The sequence below is a fragment of the Aedes albopictus genome, chromosome 1 (genome assembly GCF_035046485.1).
Source record: "Aedes albopictus strain Foshan chromosome 1, AalbF5, whole genome shotgun sequence".
Lineage (NCBI taxonomy): Eukaryota > Metazoa > Arthropoda > Insecta > Diptera > Culicidae > Aedes > Aedes albopictus.
Genome location: NC_085136.1, coordinates 72919447 through 72936613, shown reverse-complemented (window position 1 = coordinate 72936613; position 17167 = coordinate 72919447). Strand labels below are relative to the sequence as shown.

General features: G+C 41.1%; 1 protein-coding gene across 1 annotated transcript in view; it reads right to left on the bottom strand.

Annotated features, from left to right (window-relative positions):
- Positions 1–17167, bottom strand: part of LOC109422128 (uncharacterized) — a 432211-nt gene that overhangs the window by 407522 nt on the left and 7522 nt on the right. The window contains exon 2 of the mRNA XM_062844836.1: positions 1321–2145. The gene's annotated coding sequence lies outside the window, so the exon portion shown is untranslated. The remainder of the gene's footprint in view (positions 1–1320; positions 2146–17167) is intronic.

Sequence of the window (17167 nt, the reverse complement as noted above, 5' to 3'; positions counted from 1 at the left end):
CCCTGAAAAAAAATTGAAAATCGGTTAATAGCCGAGAACGAGCTGCTCCAAGTAAAAGTTCCCATTTTTTTCTGTACACAGTATTTGGAGAGTCAACTTATTGCTAATTTAGAGAAAATTTTCCACTTTACGGAAGATTGAAAAGCTACCGCAGCTGTCAGACTGATGATTTTCACCAATGTATCATCAATCAGTCCAAGGATACCTTGGATCGAGCCTTGGATACGACGCCGATGATCATTGTTTGTTGTTGCTTTTCAGAACATTTCACTTTGCAAGCATGCTTTGATTCGACCAAACTTTTCAATGATACGATCATTTTCATGGCTGCGGTAGGACTTTGACAGCTGCGGTAGAACTCGGCGGCTACCGCAGAGTGGAAAATTTTCTAAAAATCCGCAATAATAAAGTTTAGAATACTCGAAGGTGCACATTGAGAACGGTAGCTACTCCCAAGCACTATTTGTTGGTTCCTTGTGCAATTTCGATTGTTCTAGTCAATCACTGAATAGCAACTACGAATTGTATGACCATCTATGCTCCTCATGCACATGATCTTGCTCAAAAGTATTGTCCTATGCAAGGTCCTATGAATAGGATACTGGGTGGATATGGGTTAATCTCGAAGTTGCAACCAAACATAGACTCTTAATCAGTAAACAAATAAACCCCAAACGGCACGCAAAACCTTCGTCGCCAATTTGGGCAATCATCATAAAATCAGGTCGTTATCCCGCGGTAACAGCAGCACGGCGCCACGACCACTACACCGCGAGCGATCGTAAACCACCAGGAGGTATCTAAGCAGTTAGTTTCGCTCGCTACGCTACACAACTTTCAGCACCTGATTAGTAGCTATAGGTAAGCAGCCAAGGTCACGCACCACAATTGCAATGCAGGCAGGCAGGCAAGCAGTAAGTAGTTCTGTTCAACCTGTGTGTCGAAACGTGCGCCGTGAACGCGCGTATCACTTTTATGACACACATGGGCGGCGGATGACGGGACGATGGACGAAACTGCGGACAAGGCTGTTTGAGGACTTCAGTACCACCGACAACTATGTCGGAAAGTGCGAAATTTGCCGTAAGCTAAATTATATGGACACACAGAAGGGAGGAAAGACATCATAGTTATTATGGTTCGATTCGGTTACTCAATCGGGTAGTTACTCGATACCGATACTCGATACCGCGCAGCTGTAAGGTACTAATTTAACACGCATGCCGCGAAGCATGCGTGCTCGATACGAGCAAGTCACGCACAAGTTGTTCAACATCATCGATCCTAACACCTCATTGTTACCGCCACTATTGTACTTACCGTTCGTTCTGCAGTGTCCTTCCGGCTCCTCCCTTTGGTTGTTTAACGCTCTTTCTCTCTCTCTCAACACTCGGATTAGGTCGCCGAACTTCAGTTTCGGTAACTGCTAGCTGCACTAATACGTAATCCAGGCGAGAGATGTCCCTTGCGATTTGGGAAAGGTTCGTCACTTCACTTTCGTTGATGTTTTGCGTTCGCAAAACTGCACTGAAACGAATTGGCACTTGTTTTTCGTAAGATTTCTTCTTGGGAAATTTTTGATAGACTTCTTTTTGAAAAATTTCTTCGTAGTTTTCTCCGATTTCACTCGCGACTGCGCGTTCACTTCTAGAATCTTCCCGACGCTGAAACTTGTCACCTCGCGCGCACTGACGTTACGTTGACACTTTCGTACCGTATATTCTAGAGCGTGGATCACACTCGGCGAACGCGCACCGCAAACGCAGTAGTTGTTGGCTGCTCCGGTTCTCGGCCAGAACTAGATTCCGCTGGCTGTCACGGCCGCGGCGACAGCGAACACATTTTCACCCACGCGCCACACTTTCGCAAATTGATATTCTTTTGCCGCGTATTACACACCACGCGCACTCTGGCTTGATTGATTCCGGCTTCGATCCTTGTTTGTCAACACGCAAAACTCCCACTAATCCGATGGGTATAGCCGCGCAAAGCTTCGGTGATTGACCGCTCTCCGGCCGTGTCCGAATTTCCTTGATCCGATCTGCTTCTCTCCACCTTCTCCACGATCGCACGCGATCGCGATCACGATCACTGACGGATCACCTACGTGTCGTACGGACAGGTTCTCGTCGTCGGGTCCAAAATCTAAAAAACCAAAACAAAACAAACGCACTTTTTAGTAGACTGTACAGTACTCGAAAGGATCGCCGCGTGAACGCGAATTCTAAATAGCAAAAGCCGTAAGATAATTTCTGATTCTGATTCGATTTGGACGGAATCGAACAATCAACTGATCAGCGTCGAAAAAATGATCGAGTCGACTCGCGCGGGTTGTATAATGATCGACGGTCGTTGTTGATCGTCGTCGTCATATTGCAAAATATGGGAACTGGACCTTCCGGACGCGGACAGAGCGCCGTCTTCATACACACGCGCACGCGGCTGCGGCGGATGACTTTGCGTGCGCGCAAACACCTCAAGCTTCAAGTTAGAGCCAAGCCTGGCCAAACCATCCATGAAGACTCCTATACCTAGCAGCGATATTGCTGTTGTGTGTTTTAGTGAGCAAGTGGACAAATATGGGCATATTTACGAGGTTGAATGAGCGGCGGGCGCGCGCGATTTTGTTCCTGCCTACACACTAGCCGCGGTCTGTTATAAGGTTGATCGCGTTGTGCCGTGATTTGCTCCGAGATCGGTTCGGTAGCTTGTTGAATACGGCGCGCGGTGGAAGAAGTTTTGCGTCTCCTCAATCGATCGGGGATGTCGCGGCTGCAGCGGGGAGATCGCTCAACACCTGCGAGGAGTTGGAGTAAAATGCGCTTTGTTTACTTTTCCTACTCGAGCAATTTAGTTTTCACATGAAGGACACCAATGAAACAATTAGATTTGAAAAGTTTCTCAGAACCGTAATAAAACCATCATTTTGATTTTATAACAGTTCTGATGAACTTCTCAAAACTAAACAGACTTGGCTTAGCTCAAAACAAAAGCTATTTGTAACATGTTGATGACCAATTAGTTTTGTAGAGGTATTGCAAATCGTCATAAAACCTTGTACCTTTCATTTTGGTTTTATGGTGGTTCTAAAAACTTCTTCCAGGTATGTCCAAGTGATACATTTCTTCATTGGTCAGGTAGCGGCATTAGGAAAAACATTGTTAAGTAACGTTTTTTATTCAATTAGACTTTAAGAGGTTCTTAGAACCATCAAAAATTCAAAATAAAAGTTATGAGGTTTTATGACGGTTCCTAAAACCTCTGCAAGATTAATTGGCCATTAAAATGTTACTTGGAATTTTGTATGATACCTGAATTTTCAATCACGAATCTGAATTTTCAAGATCACAAATCTGAAGAAAAAATTCGACAAAGTCACGTCATATCTCTCGGGGATTTCGGCTTTCAGTCAAAGAAAAGCGTTGATTTTCTTATCTCATCGCCAACGTTTCGATCCAGATGTTGGGATCTTCTTCAGGGCTCGAAATTAATCAATTTTGTCTAATCCCGTGTACATCTCACGGTTGATTGTCTCGTTTTTGAATTTGCACTGCACAAGTCTCATTTACTGCCAGCACCCTCGAAGGTAGTGGGTGGGTGGTACAAAATGGGAGGTCTACACCCACCCACTACCCAACACAGACCTCTTGGGCTTTCTTACAAATGTTACTCCAGAAGAACGCTTTGGAACAAACAGATTTGAGCATGTTCTAAGAGCCACCATAAAAACAAAATAAACTCGCTCGCTTCAAACGATATTTGCTTATCCAAGTAACATTTTTTAGTTAAATTGACTAGAAGAGGTTCTTAGAACCATCACAAAACCAAAATAAAAGGTATAAGGTTTTATTACAGTTCTCCAAACCTCTACAAGGCTAATTGGTCATCAAAATGTTATTTAGTTATTTCATCAACTTGTCACAACTTATCGAAAGTAGAAATAGCCAGCCTTCAAGCTAAAGCACATTCCCTGAGAACGTGAAATTCTTCCTAGAGTTTCACCTGAAATACTTCTAGAAGTTCCAGCTATAATTCCTCCAGGACTTTCACCTGGGATTTCTCTTGAAACTGCATCGTGGATTTCACCAGAACTTTCACCTGATTTTTTTTTTAGGTTCTCTAGAATCGAATCTAGATCTAGATTCAATCAAGGATTTCTCCAAGGACAATCAAGGATTCTCCAATCCAATTTCTCCAGGAGTTCCACCTGGAATTTCTTCAGGAGTTCTACCTCAGATTTCTTCAAACGTTCCAGCTGATTTTTCCACAACATCCATCTGGTATTTCTCCAGTTGCTCCAACTGAGTTTTCTTCAGGAGTTCTACCAGGTATTTCTTCAGAACTTCGATTTAAGAATTTGCCAGAAGTTCCACTTAATCTCATTTGATTCTCCAGAAATTTCACCTTGATCTCATCCAGGAGTTCCACTAACGATTTTTCTAGGATTTCTACCTCATGAATCATCCAGGAGATGCACCAGAAATTTCTCCAAAAGTTTTATCTGGGATTTCTCAGGGAGTTGGATTCCTTCAGCAGTTCCTCCAGTGGTTTTCCCTAATGTTCTATCAGGATTTTTTCCAGGAATCCCACCTGAAATATCTCTAGAATTATTATTAAGGATCTTTCCAAGAGTACCATATATAATTACTCCAGAAATTTCACCCAAAATTCCTTTAGGGAGTTTCACATAGAATTTCTATAGAAGCCCTTCCTGAGATTATCCAAAAGTTCAATCAAAGATTTTACATGAGTTTCACCGACAATTATTCCGGAAGTTTCACTTGGAATTACACCAGGAGTTTCACCAGAGGCAGGGATTCAACGGGAATTTCTCCAGAAAAGCTATCTTGGATTTCCCCGGGAGTCCTACCTGAAATTAATCTAGGAATTCCACCAGGTGTTTCTTCAAGAGTTCCAACTATGACTAAGCATTTCAGGAGAAACAGCGGAAACAATTCCCTGAAGAACTCCAGAAAAAGGAACACCTTAGGGGAACTCCGAATCGAATTTCCGGAGAAACTTCAGGAAGAATTCCCGGAGGATTCGAACTCCAGAAGGAATTCCCCGGTGAAATCAGTAAATAATTTTCGGAGGAGCCTTGAAGGAGGCTTCTGGTAGAATCTCGAAAGAAGTTCCTGAAGGAACTCCGAAAGGAGCTCTCCGAAGAACTCCTAAAGTAATTCCTTCGTGAAATTCACTCAGAAACTCCGAAAGAGACTTCCAGACATTTATAGGAACACCGGAAGTAGTTCCTGAGAGAACTCCCAATGGAACTCCTGGAGGAATCTCGGAAGATTTTTTTATTGAAACTTCCTAATGAATTTATGGAAAAACTCGTAAAGGGACATCCGGATGAACCTCAGATGAATACACTGAAACAAATTCTATAAGAATCACTGGAAGGAATTTTCGAAGGAACAACAAAACGAAATCCTAAAAGAGCTATGAAAAAAAAATCCGAAAAACTTGTGAAGAAATTCCAGAAGGATCGCTCTGTGGAATATCCAGAGAATATCCGTAAAGAGCTTTTGAAGGAATGCTTGAAGGGATTCCGGAAAGAGGGAGCTCCAGAAAGAATTCCCAAAAGTATTCTGAAAGAATTTACCGAATGAACTTTTTTAGGAATTCCCGTAAGAAAAAGGGGCAAGGTTCCCGAAGGAAGTTCGAGAGGTATATTCTGAGGACCACTGGAAGGGATTCTCGTAGGAATAGCTGAAAAATTGTCCGAAGAGCACCCGGTTCACTTCCGAGGGTACTTTATCTGAAGGATTTACCAGACGACTTTCCGTAGAAATTCCTGCAGGAACTCTGAAAAGAATCTGATAGAACTCAAGGGAGACTTACCGATGAAATTTATGAAAAATGTTCTGAAAATACTTTAGAAGAGTTGCGGAAGGAATTTTAAAGAGATTGCAGGTTGGGATTTACGGAGGATTCCGGAAAAATCTTTGAAGAAAATCTGGAAGAAATTCCCGGAAGTGCTCAGGGAGGAAATTTCGAAAGATCTTTTCAAGAAATATCCATTGGAACTTAAAAAAAAAGTCGAATAAACTCCAGAGATACTAATCTAATCTAATCTAATCTCACACTAACGCAGCCATTACTTGAATGCATCCTGGAAAATGAAGACTTTTCATGTCTATCATTTTTCTTGTCTAACGGCCAGGCCAACTGCGCAGCATGTACCGCAGAGAAGATTTCAAGGGATAGAAAGATTTCAACATAGTCAATATTTGAAAACATTCTACACCTTGAAATCGAGGGGAAAGATGGAAGCGTGGACCTCCCGTACCAAACGCTTCCAGATAACGATATAGATATTTAAACATGTTCGCATGTATTAATATGGTGATGTATACGGTGATTTGCTAAAAAAAAATATTGATTAGTGCGCCAGGAATGGTGGTAAGATTCTTCACTGAAAAGAGAATAAAGGATTAAGTAATATATACTGAATAAGGCATAAGTGATACGCTCGTTACAGTTACTATTTTTTAAAATATGATATTATTATACAATAAAATTACCTGAATCCTCCTGAAACAAAAAGGTTTATTAGCAGTTAAAAACAAAACATAAATTAAAACATGACCATTACAAAAATACATCAAATTTTAATCTTGTATGCTATTACTTTAGGCAAAAAAATAGCAAGATTAAAATTTGATGCTATGTGGTAGATCTTACACCGTAACGCACCGTTCTAAGGTGATCTACCCACGTTACGGGAATGTCGAATAAACTCCAGAGATACTGCACAAAAGGCTATCCATAGAAACTCCGGAATAAAATCCTCCTGGAACTCCGGAAAGACTTTTTCAGAAGAACTCTGGTAGGGAAGAAAGATTCTCAAATGAACTTCGAGAGGAATGTTCAGAAGAACTACGGATGGAACTTCGTAATAAAATCCCGGAAGATCTTCGAAATGAATTCACGAATGAAATCCGAAAAATAAATCCCACAAGAACTACGAAAGGAACTTAAGGTAGGAGGTAAACCTTATGGTTTTTTTTTAAGGAACTACGGAGAAAATCCCGGATAAACTACGAGATGAATTTCCGGAAGTACCCTACAGGAAATTTCCGCCAAAACTGTGCATAGCATACCTAGAGGAAATTCTAACACAAAGATGCGCAAGAAGCTCCATGTGAAACACCTTATGAATTTCTCAGAAGATCGTTGAATAAAATTTCCGATTGAACTTCAGAAACAATTCTCGGAAGAAATTTGGACGGAATTCTCGAGACCCTATTGAATATCCGTTGGAACTCCATGAGTTTCTTCAGGAATCTATTCAGTGATTCCTTCAAAAAATGTTTTAGAAATGTTTCTAGAAATTTTTCGACGGACACCTTTAGAAAACCTGGATTTGGAATGGAATTCTAGATGAATGGAATTTTTCAGAAATTATTCCATTTTTTTAGAAAATTTCATAATGATTTCTTCAGAAGGAGTTTTTTAAGACAGTTTTCCAGGGTGTCTTTATCAAACATAAGTATAAATATTCCTCCCGAAAAGTGTACAAGTATTCTAAGAAAATCTTCCATTCAATTATCTTTATTTATTTTTTTCAGGGATTCTTTCTTGGAAGAAGGAAACTTTTTCAGAGATTCCTTAAGAAAATTCTTCACATAGGCTTCGAAGGATATCTTCAGAAATTTCTTTGAGGATTCCTTCAGAAATTGTTTTGGAGGTTTCTCCAATAATTCCAATAATTAAAAAATCGTCCAGGACTTCTTTTCTTAAACGGATTCCTTCAAAATACTATACTGGGAAAATCCTTCATGGTTTGTTTTTGAAATTCCTTCGTGATTTTTTTTTTTCAAAAATATGTCCTTAGTTTGCATTACAAATTTCTGTATAGTTTTCTCTAAAAGTTTCTCGAAGGATTCCTTCAAAAAACCTTTCATAAATTTGATCAGTAGTTTTTTTTTGTAGATTTTCCGGAGATAGCACCAAAAACCTCCCAGGGAATCTCATGGAAAGTTTTATAAGAGATTTCTTCAGAAATTCCTTCATTAATTGCTTCAAAAACCCTTCCAGGCAATCTTGATGAACCTTTTTGATATTTTTATTGGGTTTCCTTCCAAAATTTCTCAAGAAACTTCTCCATTATTGATTGTTTTACCTTTCAGGACGCGCACCTGTTTGATCCTAAACCTGCACCGCACTCGCGCTGTATACAACGAGCGGGATTTTTTCGTAGTGTTGTACTTTTTACAACGGCGCGCGTCCTGAAGAGTTAATAAATTTCTAGTGATTTCTTCATGAATTTCACTGGAGATTCCCACATAAATTTCTCCAAGAACTCCTTTAGAAAATATTCGCCACGGATACATGAATTGTTCTCTGTCGATTTTTTTTTCCAGATTTTCCTTTAGAAGTTCCTATAGAGATTTTTTCAGAAATGTCTCCAAGAATTACTCTAGAATTGTATGAACTTTCCCAGAAATGTCTTATTTTTTGCAGAAATCATTTCGAAGATTTGCATCTTTCACGGATTTCTTCAAAATTTCCCCTTGCGATCCCTTCTGAAAACTAGGGAAATTAAAAATTCTCCAAAATGTCATTCTTTAACTCTTCCTGGAATCAATAAGGATTTTTTTTTGTCTGATACAATTAGATTTTGCTTCAAAGTTTTTCTTTCTTAATTTTCTCATGGATTCTTTTAGAAGTTCTTTCAAAGATTGCTTCAGGAATTCTTTTCCAGAGATTTTTTTCCAGGGAAAATATTCCAGAGATTGTAAGCGCCCATATAGCCGAGGCGATAAACGCACGGGTATTCAGCATGACCATGCTGAGGGTGACGGGTTCGATTCCCGGTCGGTCCAGGATCTTTTCGTAAAGGAAATTTCCTTGACTTCCTTGGGCATAGAGTATCTTCGTGCCTGCCACACGATATACGCATGCAAAATGGTCATTGGCAGAGGAAGCTCTCAGTTAATAACTGTGGAAGTGCTCATAGAACACTAAGCTGAGAAGCAGGCTTTGTCCCAATGAGGACGTTACGCCAAGAAGAGAGAGAGAGAGATTCCAGAGATTCCTTCTAGGATTCTTCGAAAGATTCTTTCGGAATTTTCTCCAGGGGTTTAATCAGCTATTCTTTCAACTGTATTTCCAGATATTTTTCTTGGGATTCCTTCAGATATTTCTTTAAAGATTTCGTAGGAAATTTCCGAAGGATGTCTTCATGGATTTCTCCAGAGATTCTTGCATTATCTTTCAGTAATTCAAGCAGGAATTCCTAGACTTCTTAGGGCATTATTCCGATGTTTTTATTCGTACTTTTGCAGCAATTTGTGCAAGATTTCATCCACAGACACCTTCAGAAATTTCTCCATAAATTCCTTCCTCCAACAAATCGTCCATTCATTTCTTCTGCAAAAAAAAACTACCACAAGAGATTCTTTCAGTAATTGCACCATGGGTGATTTTTAGGTGTTTAGGTTTTTTTTTCAGAAAATCCTTTTTTTATTCCTTCGGAATGCATATCGAGATATTCATTTAGGGATTTTTTCCAAGCATTTCTTTTTAGTTTTCTACAAATTCAACTGGAGATTTCTTCAGAAATTACTTCTGGAATATTTTTAAAAATTCTTCAGAAGAAATCCATTTAGAAATTTCTTCGGACATTTCTTCAGTAATAGTAAGATTTTTTCAGCAGCATTTCTTCAGAAGTGCCAAATCATTTAACGAATTAACCGGATTAACGGAAATTGCCAGATTCACTCCAATGGGAATTTTTGGATGAGCCCTACAGAAAGTTTCCGGCGGAGTAATCCCGAAGAAATTCTTGAAGGATCTTTAGAACTCTGAGGGAATTACAGGAAGAATTCCCAGAGATTCTTTGAAAAAAAAAATCTGTAAAGAACTGCGGATGGAACCCCAGGAGTAACACCTGAAGAGTATCTAAAAGATCATCGGAAAAGACATCCAGTAGAACATCAGAAAGAACTCCCGGAAGTCATTTGGAAGGAATTTCCGAATGAATCCAAGAGATAATTTTCGATGGAGCTCCGAGAAAAAATCCTGAGCTAACCGTAGAAGGAATTTAACGTAGAAAGTTAACTCCCGGAGACATTTCAGGTTAAATTCTAAAGGGATTGTTAGATGGAATACAGTGGATCTCCGGAAAGAAATTTTGGAACAACATCGGAAGGAATTCTCTAAAGTGCTCAGGAATGAAATTACGGAAGATCTGTGGAAGAAATTTCCGGAGGGGCTGCGTAAAAGTTTCCGGAGAAATTCTGAAACAAGAGGAGCACAGGAGAGAATTTGAAGAAAAAAAATCCCCCGGCTGGAGTATGGATTTCAGAAGGACATCCATAGAAACTTCTGTAGGCTGATGGAAATCCTGAAAGAACTTCTATCCTCGGAGGAATTACTGGACTAAGTTCTAGAGCAACGCCCGGAAGCAACTTCTGAAGAACTCCCAGAAGAAATTCCTGGAGGAATTACCGGAGAAACTTCTTAAGAAATCACCGGAGGAAACCACATATGCTTAGTGGGAGGCACTCCTAGTGAAAATCCTGGGGCGTTCTCTAGATTCCTGAAAATCCTGAAAGAAATTCTGGAGTTATCTATGGAAGAACGTATACAGCAGTCCCCGGAGCAAACTTTACAGAAACTACTGGAAGAATTTGTAGTATAGCATGATCCGGAGAAACATCAAAAGAAATTGCTGGAGGCACCTCTAGATACATAACTGGTGCAACTTCTGTTGGAACACCTCGGGAGGAACTCCCGACGGCTTAAGCCCCAGATAATGACTCGGAGGAATTCCTAAGAAGCATCCCCATAAACTCCTGAAGTAATCCCCGGAGTAACCACTTGCAAAAATTCCCAGAGCAACTCTTGCTAAAATCACTGGTAGAACTTCATGAGGCTTCCACCAGGAATTCATTAAAAAGTTCAGCCGGACAATTCTTCAAGAGTTTCGCCGAAGGCTCTCCCAGAACGGAAGTTTCGCTAGGAATTCCTGAAATTTCCAATTAATGTTCTTCGTAGTTCCTGGAGTTCATGGTCTCCTGGAACTACGCAGAAAATTTCTTTATAAATATCTTCAGCAATTGATTCAGATGTTACACTGTGAATTTTCCCAGTAGTTTCTCCGGAAGACTTCCAGAAATTTCATCGAAAGTACCGAGAATCAGTTGTAGGATTTACTTCAGGAATGTTACTGGAAATTCTCTAAAAATGTCTTCAAAAGTTCTAGCAAGAACCCTTCTGGGAGTTCCTATTGGAATCGATCCAGCAGTTTCACCGAGAATTCTTCCAGCAGATCCACGGGCAATTTCCCCAGAAGTTACAGTGGCGATTCTTATAGAATTTCCTGTAGGAATTCCTTCGGGAAGTCCTTTAGGAGTTTTACAGAAAGTTCACCTAGGAGTTTCAGCCGAGAATTCCTCTAGCAGTGCCGCTGCGAGCTCTTCCAGAAGTTCCGGTAGGATATCGTCCGGGAGCTTCATCCTTAAATTTTCCAGAAGTTTTATGGGGAGCTCCAAGGCTTTCGTCGGAAACTCTTATAGAAGCTGAATCGGGAAACACTCCAGAACCAAGAATAGCTCCACAAGCTACCGGAGATCCTGGATCCACCGGGAATTTCTGGAGTTCCCGGGTATTCTTCCAAAAGTTCCAACGAAAACACCTATGAGATTTCCACCGGAAATTCCTCTAGTAATTATTCTAGAAGTTCTACCGAGAATTTCTGTAGAACTATAACCAAAAAGTTTTCTACGATTTCCACCGGTAATCCATCCAAGAATTTCACCGAAAATTTCAACAGAAATTTCTCAAGATGCCACAACGGGTACATCTCTGGGAGTACCACTGAAAATTCCACTATGAGTTCCACCGGGAACTTTTCTAAGATTTCAAATGGGAATTCGTCTAGGAGCGTCTTCGGCAACTCTCTTAAATATTCATTCGTGATATCTTCCAGAAGTTCCTTCGGGGATTCTTCCGAAAATTCTGAAGAAAATTCTTCTTGAAATTCCACCGGATTTTTTTTTAAGTTCTTGACTTCAACAATTTTCTTCCTTCAGGATTTTTTCAAAAGTTTCTTCGAAATCTCCCACATTTTTTTTTTATTTTTCCTTGCAGATGCTTGACAATATTATCCAACAATTTTCGTACATCCGTGATCCCTTCCATGAGTTTATTCGAGAATTCAACCAAAAGTTTCTCTGAGAATCCTTTTGGATATTTTTCTGTGTTTTTTTTCTGACAGTTACTCTCGAAATTCTTTTGAAACTTCCATCGGATTTTTTTTTCATAGTTCGTTCGGGAAATCTTCGGAAGTTCGTAAGAAACCTAGAAGAAGTTCCTCCGTGATTTACTCCAGAAGATCTATCGGGAATTCTTCCAAAAGTTCTTTTGTGAATTCTTCCACAAAAGTTGCCAAGTTTCCAGAAGTTCCTTCGAGATTTGTCTGAAAGCTCCTCCAGGGGTGGTTTCATAAATTCCCCTCAGAATTCTCACGTCTGAAGTCTCTTCAAAAGATTCTCAAGTTTTTTTCAAAACTTATCTTTGACTAGTTTTTTTTTTTTTTTTGCTGATATTCTTCCAGAAATTTAGAATTCTTCTAATTCAGAAGTTCTTCCGTGAATTGTTCCAGCGGTTTCTTTCGAAAGATCCTTTGGGAAATCTTCTGACAGTCCCTCTTAGAACTCATCCAGAAATACAGAGTTTTTACAAAAGTTTTCCTGGACTTCTTCTAAAACAGCCTTTTTCTTTACAGTTGCTTAAGAAATTTTTCCCAAGAATCCTATTTGAAAAAATTTTCAAATATGTTTTTATCGCGACTTCCAGAGTTCCTTAGGAAATTTCTACAGGATTCCTTCAAAGACTATTTCAGTGGTCTACTAAAAATTCCTCCAGGAAAATTTTTGGGATTTTTGGGAGTTTTTCCAAGAACTCACCTTAAAATTTCTACTGAAATTTCTTGAAAAGACCCCAAAAAATTAATTAGAAGTTCCTTCGGGAGGTTTCCTGTGAAAAACTAAGTAGTTTGGGAGTTTATGACTTCCGGAATATCAATGCGCATGCGTCGTGGTTATCATCATCATCATCATCGAAATGGTAACCACGGCAACCAAATAAACAACTGGTGGGGTATAAATATGTGGCCTTTCACCCAGGTCAGTTCAAAACCAACCGTCAAGTTAATTGTAATTACATACTCCGTAATAAAACAAGTTAGTTCGTAACACGTGTTTCTCTGCTACCTACAAGATTTTCTTACGCGTAGAAATAATTTACCTTTACGAAAGTTTTACCAGGCGCTCAGACAGGAGTATTTCAGGTGTTTCTCTAGGATATCTCTCTTGGAGTTCCTCCGGGGTTTTTCTCGGAGTTATCTCGGGAATTTCTAAATTAGTACTGATGTAACTTTCACTCGAAATTCATTTGCAAGTTTATGGAAAACAGCTTCCTGAAACTCTTTAAGAAATTTCTGCATGCGTTTCTCTGAGAATTTCTCCAGTAGTTCATCAAGAAATTTCTCCAAGAATCTTTCCGGAAATTCCTCAAAGACTATCAAGCTTCTCTGGGCATAACTTCAGGCACTATTTTAACAAATTGTTAGCAATTTGTTGATGTGTAGAGTCTAAATGATTTTCCAGGATTCACTTCAAATCCCTGCAAATCCAAGCTGCACCCATATTGTGCTAAAGGTTCCTATTGCACTGACAGATTTACAAGATGTAAAAAAATTCGGAATGAATTATTAAAGCAACTTTTGGAGGAACTCTCGGAGAATCTCCTGAAAGAAGTTTCACTAAAGAATTCTTGTTGGAAAAACTTAAAATCGGTCAGATTATAGCGAGAAATACACGTTTCACCCCACTCTCCCCAGCCAGCTTCCTCTTAGGGGGAAGTTGTCTTCCCATATAGATAGGCTGAATGGTCGTCACGATCTGAGATGGGAGGAGGCCACATTTTCGTACAAATTTGCGAAGGTGGATTTACTTTTTGCGGGTGGACCTGGACACTGAAGTTGAACAGTGTACTGTACACTGACTGTGGATGGTGCCTCTTTGTTCGTTCGAAGTGATAAAGGAGAATTTTTATTACGTTTTCAATAAATGTCGGTCGACCAATAATGTGGAAAAAATAAACTTATTCTCGTGGATGTGCAAATTATACATTTTACGTGGGGTGGGGGTGTCAGCTGTTGATGTCGTAAATATGGCAAATCCGAACAAACGTAATTTGTTGTGATATGTGCTGAAGTTGATTAGGGCGTAGTAAATCTATCAGATTTATATGACATATGCTTCCAGTCTTCTTAGTAGAAAAGCCTTTCCAGACTTCAAAGGAGTAGTCATTCCAGACTTCCAGGAAAAACCTTTTCAGACGAAAGCCTTTCTAGACTTCCAGGTGGAAGCCTTGCCAGACTTCCACGCGGAAGCCTATAAAGACTTCGAGGTGAAAACCTTTTCAGACTTCCAGGGGGAAGCCTTTCCAAACTTCCGGAGACAGCCTTTCCAGACTTCCAGGTGGAAGCCTTTCCAGACTTCCAGGTGGAATCCTTCACAGACTTCCAGGTGGAAGCCCTTCCAGACTTCCAGGTGAAAGCCCTACCAGACTTCCAGGTGGAAGTCCTTCCAGACTTCCAGGTGGAAGCCCTTCCAGACTTCCAGGTGGAAGCCCTTCCAGATTTCCAAGTGGAAGCTCTTCCAGACTTCCAGGTGGAAGCCCTTCCAGATTTCCACGCGAAAGCCTTTAAAGACTCCGAGGTGGAAGCCTTTCCAGACTTCTTGATGGAAACCTTCTCAGGCTTCCAGGTGGAAGCCTTTCCAGACTTCCTGAAGGAAAACTTTCCAGATTTCCAGGGAGAATTGAGATCCATTACCTCACAACTAACTTAATCAGGACATAATGAGGACAGTATTTTCTTTGCGATAATTTCTTATCATCCGCAAATTTACTCGTTTACTCGCTATCACCATTCAAACAACGATCTGACCTCAATAACACCACAGTGTTGACCCTGAATCGATTCAGTTGTGTGTACTGAAATTCAGCTAAACAAGTCGGAAGGCGCCTCAGCCATAAAAGGAAGCACAAGTCACATTGCCACCATAACTTCTCGGACAAACTTTTACACTTGGCACTTCAGCCAACCCAAGCCGAATTCGACCTGTACGTCGTCATCGTCCATGTGAAGGCATTAGAAACAGATCGTGCGTGCAAACCGACGACGCGACGCCCATTCTACATCGTTCGAGAAGTTGTGCCTCAGTTTTGGAACCACGATCTACTGCTCCGCGTCGCATCGTCGATCTCATTGACTATTCCGCTCAAGCTTCCCACTTTACGGGCCATTTTGAAATGTCCCAAACAAACTTCCACCGGGCCATCAAAAATTTATGACTGTTCTTCTAACTGTGAGCGACAACTTTGTCCTCCCATCCCATTCATTGATGAGGATGGCCGGCTGACTAACGTTGTTGTCGATGCGCTAGCGCTGTTAAAGCCGTTTAGCATTTTGTTTGTTTTCACCTCAAAGAAAAAAAGAGTTGAGTCATCCATGGTCATCGTGAAAGGCCCACCGCTAGCTTGTGGGACATATGCGTGTACATACCAACGAAAGAAGTATGCAAACACCAAATGTCGCATGCAGTTGATCGAATACGGGTCATCGAAGGTCATACGAGGAGAAGGCAACCGGACAGCATTTAGAAATGCTTGGATGCCGTAAATTTTTTCGACCGCTTAGCCCAAACAGGAAAAGCAACAGAATGTTTACTACCTCTTGAAATATTTCTAGCGTCAACTATGTGAAGAAAAGGCTTTTGTCTTCCTGTTACACACGTATAAGTTGTTGAAGTTTTGCCGGCAAATGTGTTCTCCAACGTTTGACTATCAATGTGGCATGGAGTGATGCATACATCGATTCGTGAGCTCGTTTCTTGCCATTGTTTTGTAATTAAAGTCTAGTACAATTTCTTCACGTATGTATATCTTGAGAGATGTGCACAATATGTCTTACTGCGATATGGTGAACTGTACTCGCCATTCTAAGTGTCAGCTTGTAATCATGGACTACGGTTTCTATATGAGGTGCCGGTACCAGTGCAGGGAGGTCCAGGCAATGTGGAATCAAAGACCGTCTTCTACAACAAAAGTCAAAGCCAGGAGAACTTCACCCTCGACCCCCTAAACAACATTCTCATGGTCGCCAAGCCCTTGGTCTCTACGGATCCACCAAGAAGGCATTGCTTCAGCGAGGGGCTAGTGCACATCGCACTCTCAAGGTTAGCTGCGTAGACTGCAGTAACGAACATCGATGACTTGTTTTGGGGAGTCCACCAAGGTAGCATGCGGATAGCAATCTGGTTCTTAGTCAGTTTCCGGAGTGGTGCTTACCACTTCCTTTGTCTTCGGAAGGTAGGCAGGGTCGACACCACGCCTGCATCCAACTGCACAGCAAGTATCAAGAACTGATACCACGAGCACAGTGATTTGACCTTCCCGCAAGTTAGGGCCTATCAGCCAGCACACAGAAGGACGTACCGACATTGGATGGGTCTCCACCTGCCCCGGCCCTCACCGGGAACCCCTTTCCAACCGCGAGCTCGGATCCAACCCAGTCGACCGACGCCACGACAGCAACGTTACCAGGATGTTCTCTCCGCGGCCATCTAATTGCTGTAAGGGTCGATTTCTACCGCAGGGCACCGGTATGACCTACGAAGCCGACTACAAAACCCTGGACCACCTCTTGTATCGCGTCTGAACTAGCTATTCTTCAAGACGATGTAGGTTATAGCCATTGAAATGGCATTCCAGCCCAAGTTCCAGCCAAACTTATCCCTACACATCCTCTGGACAAGATTGTCCGGAGTTGTGACCTCCCCGCATGTTACCTCCAGCGTGATGTCGGCAGCGAAACCGATAATTTCCACTCCCACTGGAAACTTTAACCTCAACATCTCGTCGTACATGGCAATTCATAACACCGGACCCAGGATGGAACCTTGCATGACTCCAGAGGCTATGTGAAATCACTTCCGAGTCACCTCCATATCGAAAACTAGTACTCGATTCTAGAAGTAACTTCCGAAAATCTTGTTCAGGTATCCGAGTATTGATATTCTCGAGCACCTTCCCTGCCGTGTCGATCAATCATATTGGTCTAAATGCCGACGGCTCTACGGGTGGT